We start from the raw sequence: 11,758 nt of genomic DNA, 5'->3' as shown, positions 1-11,758 counted from the left end.
GAAAGGAAAATGAGGCTATCTCCCTCAACAACATTATTTTAGATGAAATCATGAAATAGAAAGTAACCTGCAGCCACAGATCCAGCAAAAGCCTACAACTAATTGATTGAGGTTTGCTGATAAATGGAAATTCCCCGGCGATATTAGGTACTTTCGTAGATGCAACTGAAAAATGCATTAAGAGCTCTCAATACAGAGAGAAATCCAGTCACTGCAGCTTTAACTGATTTAGAAGGAGATGATAAAAGACTGATGACGGGAAAAAAGGAACAGAAACTCCTCACTAGGGCCAGATGCAGCTTCTCCACTGACATATTCTGAAAATGAATATACAAAACATTTTCTAGCAGACTGATAGTGAAGAAAAAATCATCATTACAACATACTAAGAGAAATAATTGCATTCAGATTGAACAACGGAACCTTTCCCTACTATGAGATAAAATTATGATTAACAACTACATCATAGTTATTTATTACTTAACAAGAAAATTATCATTGTCCAACACTAATCAGAGTTGAATCTGACTTCAACATTTCAGGAAACACAAAAGTGCAGTTACATCCATTCCATCCATTACATACATTATAATAAATGCTTTAGGCTACAACTACTACATTAACAAGTGGCAGAAAAACAATAATATACTTAGGCATTGAGATAAACTATCAATGCACCTGAAAAATTACACTAATTGTACGTAAATATGGCATGTTTGAAAACATAGTTACAGGACAAAATTAAGTTCTCTCAACAGTCAACATAAGTGTAAGCGTGTCCCTGACATATCAATATGACTCGGTGATGGCTACATTTCAGAAAATGAAATGCCCCGGTAACATCTGTCATCATACGTTCCCCAAGAAGCAAGCATAAAATGTTTCCTAAGGCATTGAAAGGGGGATTTTTTTTTTAATAAAAAGCATAATAGCAACACAACATAATTCTTCATATATTGATACAGCACCCACTGCCATGGCAAATAAAGGATCTATGCAATACTGGAAAAACAAATGATGGGAATTTTTTAAGCAGACAAACCATGAGACTAGGGAAAGCACAGTATTAGAAGCACATGACTATGTGAGTTCTCTCTAAAAGAGTAACTTTAAACTTGAAAAAAAAAGTTCCCCACAACACCAAGGTACTATTGTCCTCCCACACGAGGTTTTTTATTATTTTCTCTCATGGTCTGGCCATATGGGCCCAATGTGGATGATACCGTTCTCTGCACCAGCATTGGTGTGGAGTGCAGATTCCTCCCCAAACTAGCGCAATGAGGAATTCTCTCCTTTAAACTTTCAATCAATCAAATGTAAGCAGTCAACCAGTTTATAGCCAAGCTGGAAAAGTAATATGGCGTGACTTAATTGTGATTATTGCCACTATTAAAATTCTCTAAAACAAAACAATGAGAAGGCTTTCTAATAACTGTCCCAGCAATGTAACCAAAGACAGTTTAAACCAGAAAAAGAAATTAATAAAGCTCTAGAATCTACGGTTTCATAAATTCAGAAGGCTATTGATAGAAATCAATTGTCTACATCCTAATGCATTGGCATTCCCTTTTTTTTTTTCATTTTAGTTATGGACATACCTACTGGGTGAAAAAGATTAGAGATATAATAAAGTATCTTTAACTAATTCTCATTCCCACTCAGGAAGGGTAGGGGAATAGAACACTAAAATAGAACAAATTCACCAATTACTGGTCGGCACAAACAAATGAGACATACCATTGTGTCCCAGTGCATGCCTTTTCCTCTCCACACATCTCCTTTTCTAGGAAGCCTAGAAACGTCAAGGCAGCCCTTAAACCCGTAAGTTTGCAGTGCTACTCATTGCCTTTAGAACTGCTTCAATTCCAAGAATCTGTGTTTGTTTAGCAACCAAATTGGAGGAGTAGACAAGTGTTAAGAAACAGTATGAAGAACGTAAAAAGAGCAAGTGACGTACCAAAAATGCTGCACTTTTCCTGTGCCAATTTTACCCTTGACCAAAGTATCCTTTCCTGCTCGAGATTGATGATAACCACACACACACATAGACACACGAAGGAACCAGTAACTTTATGTATCAATATGAAAATGCTGTCAGCTGAAAGAAAAAAGTGAAACTCAACACTCAAGACAACATACCATCAAGGCAAGCAGGAAGAGTGGCCTCCTACCTATACAATGATTATCCACACATATCCGCCAAAGTAGTGCTTTTACTATCAGTGGGAAAATGCTGCACTCTTCAAATCTGAGGAGACTAAAAAAAGCCAGTAATCAAAATTACAGGGAGATACAAGCTTTGGATACATGATCCATACATATATAATCAATTTATACATAATTAATAGCATCACCACATTTGTAACAGTATCAATGATGTTGTGATATTCTAGATTAAAACTCAATTAGAAAACCATAATTGAGACAAAATAAAAATAAAAACTAAAAGAGAATAATAAGGCACGGAAAAAGCACCAAAGTAGAGCAATGAGAACTACTAAAGAAGACATTAACAACTGACAAACATATTTTGAACTCCACTCTAGAGACTTCCTATACCTTAGATATAATTTCAAGAAAGTGGTTTGGTTTTTCTTCAGTCAATAATTTCGATTGTTCATTTCAATCTGCAATTTTGCCTATCTCCTTAAGATTGCATAAACTACCCTTCATAAAGTGAATTAATGTCATCATTTCAAAACTTTTCTGAGTAAGAAGTGATTCCTCCTCCCTCTTTTGTCTCCCACCTTCATCCAAATTTGTTCTCATCAGCTCATCTCGCATGGATTGAATTTGCTCTAAAAATCCACTCTCATCTTCAATGAGCTTAGGAGCTCATCTTATTTTCTTCATATCATAATTTCTCAAAGTAGCTATGCTCATCTTATTTTCTTCATATCATAATTTCTCAAAGCAGCTATGCTCATCATCTCCTTTACACTAGCTCTACCTTTCAAATCCGCATGTTCTTCTGATTCCCCTTCACTGAAATCAAACCTAGACCATTTCAATTTCTTAACACCTTTCACCAGGGCTCCTTTAGTCACACTAGCAGCAGGCTTTACAAAACCATTCTCCGAACCAAATTCATAGTCATCTCCAGTAGATGAACCCAGATATTCCTCAACATCTATTTCTTTCATTTCCTATAACAGTTACAAATAAGCATGGGATATTGGAAGATGAATTTGGCTAACAAAAGGGGAAAAATATATCAGCTAGCAGTCCATTGTATGTGAGACTCCTTACTTTCATTTTCCTCCAATTACATCACTTTTTATAACCCTTGTTTTGAAATACACATACCTTCGTGACTGCATAGAATAACGGGGTTACTTGTACCTAGATTTGAAAGTAAACCCAGCACAACTGGGTAATAAGAAAGAAAGTACAGATCGATACAATTACATGTCTTGTTTGTGCCTTGATCCTCCCAAGATGACAGCAAAGGATAACAAATAAGGAACTCCAAATATAATGAATCGGAATAAAGGCGGGAATGAGGAAGAAAGTATCGTATGAAACCATTCACAGATGCAAAAGTGAGGAACTTATTTGTTCTCATTTTGTGTGTTGTATACTACATTGATACAGGAAATTTATGCAACTTCTATTTTAATGATATGAAAAGATTCCCACAAATTTATTTCAATAAAACCACTGTAGTTTTAATTTCCTCAGTAAATATTGAAACCAATATCAAGTTTTAGATTTGGAAGAACATAAAAAAACATAGCAGGGATAAAGAAATGGCTAAACGAATAAACAATAGTCAACTCCAATATGATTAATATGGACAATAAATCATGACTATAAGTATAGAATCATTTGTAAATCCACATACTTTTTTATGTCACACCAATACTACACCTCTACAAGACACTGGACAATTTGGGATAAGAACTTCAAGATATGTATGAAGAAATTCACATAGAAAATAAATTTATAATTTCAAGCTGTGAACCCTCTTTCAGACATTTCACATCATGTAATAGCACTTCAAATACCTTCCATGTGTTATATCCACTCCTTACTCCTCATACTTTTCTTCCCTTTTAAGTAGCAAGACCAAAATATCCTTTGCTTATGTTCTTTCCCCATCTTTGCCTTCTACGTCGCATTGTTCTCATGGTAAATGTTGTATTGTAGGGGGTATTTTTGTAATGTTTTCTTCTTAAAATAATCTCTTTTTTCTTACCACTCCCCTCAAGCTAGAGCACATAGATCCCCTATACTCCAGCTTAAAATAACCATAACATAAATGACCAGCAACACCAGATTGAATAAATATATCAGAAGTAGAGGACAGTTGCCACCAACCACACCCAGATATGTAGCAAATAAAAGAAGAAACTTCAGTCTCAGTACCAGATAATAAAATTAAACAGATCAGACCAGCTTAGCTCTTATCAAAGATACCAGCTGCCATCAGTAGCAACATAGAGAAATCTTCTTTAAACAGAAATCTAGATAGTAACAAACAATATAAGCGGCAGATAATACCAGTCTCATCCAGAAAATAGCAATGGTAGAAAATGAAGAACTCGTTGTTGCAGGACAGAAAACATCAACAACTACAAGTCATAAAATAACAACATAAAAGATGATGAACTGATCACTACAAAGCAGAAAATTCAAAAGATCTTCACTAAAAAGAACTAAGAAATCTTTGATAAAAAGAAATCTAACTAGGGAGAAATAACACTGGGGAGAAAATCAAAGAGGACCCATTCTGATGTAGACAAGCTATACTCAAAACAGTTTAGCCGCAAGAAGAAGAACCAGCCCCTTCAATAAGCCACGGTTTCAACTGAACCTATTTCAGTTCAAGTCATGCCAAACATGTCTGGATGCTACTGGTTAACTAAAAACCAGATACGTGGGGTCCATATTGTATTATTTATTTATTTAGTAGGTAGGGAGGGAAGTAGGTAACAGCTAGGAGGCTTGAACTTGAGACCGCCTAGTGAGTATGGGTTTTTTGCACACCATAGCTCACCAACTGCACTAGGCAGTTGTTCCATATTGTATTATTATTATATAGTTACTTTGGTTTCTTTTTTTTATTTAGTAGTTTTCTATTTATAATTTACTTGTACAAGGCCCACTACTACATTTGTGGGCTTTTCTTTCAGTAGTTTCATTTTTATTAGTTTCTTTTGTACATCTTGTGTACCAATACCAACAGGGCATGTGTTTTTGTGGCATTTACGCATCATGATGCTGCCAAGGGTTATCAAAGGAGCAGTGCTAAAGCCGAACTCTTCTGCACCAAAAAGCGCTGCAATGGTCACATCCCTTCCAGCTTTAAGTTGACCATCTATCTGTAGAGTAGCTCAACCACGAAGGTCATTTGCAACTAATGTTTGATGAGTCTCAGCCAAACCAAGGTCCCATAGCCCAACATTCTTGATACTAGTCCAAGGTGAAGCACCATCATAACCAGATATCAAAACATGGTCAGCATGGCCTTTTACTACCCCACTAGCTCCAGGCATTAGTTTCACACTGATTCGAGCTCCTAAATTAGAGTTGTATGGAACAGAAAAGTGAAATAAGTCGGTTACAGAAAATCACTCAAAAACATAGCAATTACATAAGGATTCATCCAAATGATGTATACTTGTACCTTAAGATCATGAATTAATTGGATAAGAACTTCAATAGAGTAGATATCATGATGGGGAGGGAACTGATAAGCCCCACACCAGCAGTGGACTTTCTAGTAACTGCAATTTCTCCTATAACTTTGTGGCCTGGAAGTGCACCTCCTTCACATGGCTTATCACCCTATGAGAAAAGGTAACCTCATATTTCAGGAAAGAAAAATTCCACCCCCCCCCCCCAAAAAAAAATAAAAGAAGAAAAATTCCAGTTTACACATAAGGTAACCAAATGCCAAGGTGTATCAGTTAAAGATGCAACAACACCCGAAAGGTCTTTGAAATATACATAACTTCATGGCGGCATAAAAATAAAGGGGAAAGAAAGTACAGATAGATACAACTATATGTCGTGTTGGTGTCTTGATCCTCCCAAGATGACTGCAAAAGCTAACAACATAAGGAACTCCAAATATAATGAAGCGGAAGAGGATAAGGATGGAATGAGCAAGCAAGTACCGTATAAAATTTACGGATGCAAAAGTAAACAACCATCCAAGACTCTTTACTTGTTAAAAAAATAGATCAAATGCTAGCTTGGATTCGAGTTCCTCCTCGGCGTTTGGGGATAAGCTTTTGTTTCTTTAATGGATCTTTGTGATCTCTACGTCCACCTTTGCCATTTACAATATCGAAGCAACCATCCAAGACTCTTTTCTCATTCAAAAAATAGATCAAACCCTAGCTTGGATTCAAGTTCCTCCTCGGCATTTGCGGATAAACTTTTGTTTCTTTAATGGATTTTTGTGATCTCTACGGCTACCTTTGTCATTTATAATATCGAAGGGTAAGGTTTGTCCAAGATACCCATGTTATGAGAAAGTCATGTTTTATGCATCACAAGTTTCTGAATGAGATTTCAAGAGGAAAAAAAAGCAAAGGGGTTGGGTGAGTGGCTTACTGATGTTGTAGAAATAGGTCTGATCAATGAAATGTTGTATCCTCTGATATTTGCAACAGCCTCAGCCATTTGCAGATGAGATACCCTGTCTGGTCAACCAACATTGAAAACTAATTGCATTTTCCTACCAACTGAAATGAGCACAATAAATAACAAACAGTTATCCAAGAAGAACAAGATATATATATATATATATATAAAAGGAGCAAAATCTGGAGACAACTTTGTCAAAAGAGAATCAAATTCTTTTGAAGTGCAGAGTTTATTATAGGGCAATCACTAACAAGAAGATGGGTACTAGTCAGATGAACCAGGTGTAGAGTTCAGTACCTACTCCCTCACTTGCAATTCGAACAGGGAATCTGTTGACTGCTCATTCATTGGTTTAGAGGTTAGGTAGCATTCCTAATTTCCTGATGAAAAGAATTAAAAAAATTGATTGATAATGTGATTTATTATAGATAAGGATAGGTTCAACCAAAGGGGTGAGCATGCCAGTTGAATTCAATATGACATTAGACAGTTAGGTGCCCATGTTCTTCAAAAATAATATCCTAATTACCTCTTTCCTTCAATGCACATTTAATATAAAAAACAAATAATATTATGGAAATTAAAATTTTCACACGTATATTCGTATAATTTCAATTTTTAATGAATGAATGAATGAGAAAGAGAGAAACCACCTTCATTTTTATATCTGAATCTACTTGTGGTAAACTAGACTTCTCAATTGGCAAATCTTTTATTTCATCCAAGAAATTTTGTGTTACACATAAGTAATAATAATGTAAGCACCCCCACTAAAGGGTTGATGGTAAACACATGATTCAATAAGCATCCACGTTCAGCTTAAAGTTACTGGTGTATCAATTTCGACCCACATAAATAAAAGCATGAAAAGATTCATCTTACTCTTGATTGATGCAGAATAGTTTATAATCTCTTAGGCATGCACTACTTACATTAGTAAAAATGATGAATGAAGAGGAAGATAACACCTTTTAGGGCCAACGAATATGGTGTATGCTTCTACCAATACTTATGCCCTGTAAGTGTCTATTGAAGTACCATCGCACAAGTCATCTAGACCATCAAACAAAATGTAGTAGAGTTATGAGCACACCAAGTTGTAAGCGACCTAAATCACCAAAGTAACATCAGGATAGTTCATGCCACGAGCTGAAACATCAAAAGTAACAAGAATCAATCACTTGGATTCACAAAACTAATTGGATATGCAAGTACAATAAATTTGAGGCTTTCTTGAATGCATTTCTCTGATATTCATTGTTGCAAAGTAGAAACCTTGTAACCAAAACCAGAAGCCAGAAAAGAGAAGAAGAAGAAGAATAAAAGGAGAGACCGAAAGCTGTCCAGAAATAGAGCTGCCTGCGATCAGTCCAGAAATAGGCTGATCGCAGGTCAATATGTTGTATATATAATGCATAAAACCAAAGGAGAAAATACATAAAAGCCCCTCACTAAGCCGCAGCCCTAAATTACCCAAATATGGACCTGATAGGACCAAAAGGCCCCTATCGGGTCCTGGTTTTGACTCTAATCCCTTATCGGGATTAGCTCTACTTCTCAACATTCATTTTTAACTCTCGAAGGAGGAGGAACATAAGTTGTCACCATTGCAGTTGTGTAAAAAACCATAACTTGGACAGATAATACTGACCATTATGATACGGCCTTAGGTTAATCTTCAGACCATCCAAACCTACCAAAGAATATCCTAATGTGGAACAATTGGACCAATTTTTTTTTTTTTTAATTACCAAATTAAAGTAAGCAAGCAATAGCATCTCAACCTTGTAATTGAGCATGTGTGCGATATGCTTCTTAAAAAACGGGTGACCTATTTGAAAATGGAGCTCATGAGGTGCAACAAAATACAACTGTTTAACCTGCACTCAGTAATCCAAAAGGCATGCGAGAGTTAGGCTCCTAATTCTCTTCTATAAACATAACCGTGTGCAAAGCATAAACGACATTCTATAAGCGGAACCCAGGGTGTAAGCAGCCTGCCACTGTTAAAACAATGATATTCATCCTATCAGTGCAAAGAATCCAAAACACATCTCTCAATATTTTCAAGACCAAGCAACCGGGTCCTACATGGGGAAACATTCATGAAATTTATGAGGAAATCCACTAAAAATACTTGGTTGAACCAAATTCTCTTCTTTCAATAAATTTATTGATTTAATGAAACAAAATTCATAAGGTGGCACTAGTTGACAAATTGATAAATATAGCAACCAGAAACCAAAAATCAGTATTGCAGTTTCTTTCTCAACTCTGCATACAGAAGGCAACCAATCCCCTGAAAATCACTTGCATCAATCAAAAGTCTTGGGAGATAAAATGTCAAATGTATATGAATTTTCCATGGAGTAGAATATACATTGAGAAGCAGAGCAAAAAGAACACCTATATAAAAATAAATGGAGTCTACGATATACTAATCCTATCAAATGCATGCATCAGAACAACCTTATCTGTGCATTTTAAAAATGGAAATTCACTATTTAATGAGAAACTAAGGTAACATGAAGAGAATCTAGAACCATGCAGGTCTCAGGTGAAATGTTTGAGAGTGCATGAGCATTTGAATATCTTGCCTTAAAGATATCTATTTTTTAACTCTTAACCCTTTTTACCTCTCTTGCATCGTTGGAAAATTTTTGTTCAAAAACATCAATTCGAGTTTAAAATTCAAAATGGAAGTTTGAAACAAAAAGGACATTTCATAGATTGGCCATATAAATCTAGCAGCAATACAAACAAATATCAATAGCAGGTGGCTATTATGAGATAAAATTTGAACACAGAATAAGCATTCCAAACATGTGGGATAAACTGAAAATCACAAATAGCATTAAACCTCGTTCTGGAATTATCTGATAAGTCATTGCAGTTATCACCTGTATAGAGAAAATGAGAAAGAATCATGAACAACCTTTAAAACCAGGAAAATTGACATTTTCTTGATTAACATGATTCATTTGCTTTTGGTAATATATGCAGATCTACACCACATAATTGGTAGGCAGATTCATCAGCAGAAATGCAGCTAATGGTCCTATAAGGTTCATTGGCTCACTGCTTGAATGGACAAAATAATAGACAATGAAGGATGTGCCAACATAAAAGTAGTTTGTTTTTCAGGTAACCAAAAGTTGAGTCCCAAGGGCCAAGACAAAAGAGACTCATCATAGAAACCCCTCACACTGCCTGCAGTCAATCCCACATTAATTTCCAATTTATAACACCCTAATTTCACATCCAATGCATCACACCCTAAGGGAGAAATTTAAGCACATTCTGCCCCAGGGTCGTAATAGTTAGGTGGAACAGCAGATGATGCACAAACCTCATAAATATCCAAATGAGTGGTTGAATCTTTCATACAATGGGAGCTGGGACGAGATGTTTGGTTTGGTTGAGTACTTGCCATCAAAATTGTACAAATGATGCAATTAACCGCCTGCAGCCACATATTAAAAATATTTTATGGGGGCAAGAAAATTGGAGCATAAGTAGCCAGGTACCTTTTAATATCTATGATCCAGCATGGCTATAAAAAGATCTGTTTCTATTCATCAAATATTTTATTTAAAAATAAAATGGAAGGGAAAAAAGATTAATAAGATATTTGAACCCAGTACTTAACTCTCCAGGTCTTTTGATGGAATTTGATTTCAAAAGCAATGTGCAGTATTTTCTGCAGGGTTATAGAGCAGAAAAGGTTTAAATAATCAAAAGCTATGTAACAGGTAATTACCCAGAGCTGGTGAAAGTTTGTCAGTTCGTCCATTTCAACAAACACCTCTACAATCAGTTACAGTCAATTAACATCTTATCTCATTGTTCAAGAGTAGTAAGTATCTTGAATTTACTAGCAAAGAAGAAAGTGTAGCAGAAATAATGCTTCTTACCCATTTGATGCAAAACTTCCAAGGAAAAGTGATTCCTTTCTAGTGTTGGCTGCATAATTCATTGCAGGTACCTCTTTCATATAAAATAGTTAGGACTTCCTGAAAAAAGTATGTACCGTCCGCCGGGGGGCTGTTTGAAAACTACACACCCTTACTCCGAGAATATCAAAAGGCTGTTTCAACCGCTTAACCACCAGGTCACAACATGTGTATCTTACCGTTTGACCAAGTGCGCCCCCTTATAGTTAGAACTTCCTCCAATCCCATAAATCCCCACCTACGCCCTCCCATTGGTCCTCACATCTGGCGTTTCCTACTCCAGACTAGCAGGGCTCTTTCTCCTGAATAAATACTAATGACTGGATTGGTAGGCCAATTTTTTTCCCTGCTAATCAATCTAATCCATCACTTCTATTTTTTCTTTCTTTTCTATGTTGTGCACAATTCAAATATAAAGACCCAAAAACATAAATGGTCTTAATACTGCAGCACTGTCTCCACTCTCTGAGGGTTGGGTTTTGCTTTCATTTATATTGTTAGCTCTGTAATGTTTTTTCTTCTTCCCATTTCTAAGGGCTCCATGTTTTTCTTTCTCCTTTTAATAATGAATTTCTTATTCACCCAAAAGAAAAAAGGACTCAACTTTTCCAACAGCAGAACTAACTTACTAGACTTATACCTTCAATAAACGACTGAACCTTCCTTGCAGCCCACAACAAACAATAAAATATATATTTTTTTTATCTGACTATAATTCCTAATCGGCTACTAAAAGGAAACCCCATGACCTACCTTAAAAATATAAACAAATTATATAATCGCCCCCTAACATTAATCAGAGGTGACGATCTTTCCCTGACATACATGATCTGAACCAATAATAGTCAAATTTTATCGCCGCCATACAATCATGACCATGGATTACTTCTCATTACAAGGGCTCAATACTAGAAATTAAGTGTGCAAAAGGTGATACACAACTACTAAGGGTAAGGGATGGTTCTATTTTATAAATCAGTTCAAGATCCCAGCTAATTACGCTACATCAAAAATATGGAGACCAAAGTACTCTTGGCGTAGCTCCCCCCATTGCATCTCAGATTAAGATCATCACACCTGCTCCCCCACAAGTGAAAACCATTGAAAGTGGCCACATCAGATGATGTTTTTTTAGAATCCACTCAAGTGGATCCCATGGAGGCACTTGATTGATGTTAAGGCTCTGAGGCACGCAAGTCCGACAACGG

General features: G+C 36.0%; 2 long non-coding RNA genes across 2 annotated transcripts in view; both read right to left on the bottom strand.

Annotated features, from left to right (window-relative positions):
- The window catches only part of LOC122065381, a 23,304-nt gene extending 18,984 nt beyond the window's left edge, over positions 1–4,320 (bottom strand). Inside the window, exons 1-3 of the long non-coding RNA XR_006135997.1 lie at positions 2,140–4,320; positions 1,958–2,012; positions 1,738–1,873 (exon numbers count right to left, since the gene is read on the bottom strand). This is a non-coding gene — a long non-coding RNA (uncharacterized LOC122065381). The remainder of the gene's footprint in view (positions 1–1,737; positions 1,874–1,957; positions 2,013–2,139) is intronic.
- A 1,732-nt stretch (positions 4,321–6,052) lies between these two features.
- Positions 6,053–10,017, bottom strand: LOC122065380. The gene is made up of 3 exons (XR_006135995.1): positions 7,566–10,017; positions 6,895–6,977; positions 6,053–6,695 (listed from the first exon to the last, which is right to left on the bottom strand). It is a non-coding gene; the product is annotated as an uncharacterized LOC122065380 (long non-coding RNA).
- Positions 10,018–11,758: the final 1,741 nt, after the last annotated feature.

This window comes from Macadamia integrifolia, unplaced genomic scaffold (genome assembly GCF_013358625.1).
Source record: "Macadamia integrifolia cultivar HAES 741 unplaced genomic scaffold, SCU_Mint_v3 scaffold1989, whole genome shotgun sequence".
In the NCBI taxonomy this organism is placed as follows: domain Eukaryota; kingdom Viridiplantae; phylum Streptophyta; class Magnoliopsida; order Proteales; family Proteaceae; genus Macadamia; species Macadamia integrifolia.
The sequence above is the reverse complement of the archived record's forward strand: the minus strand, read 5'-3'. Positions and strand labels throughout refer to the sequence as shown.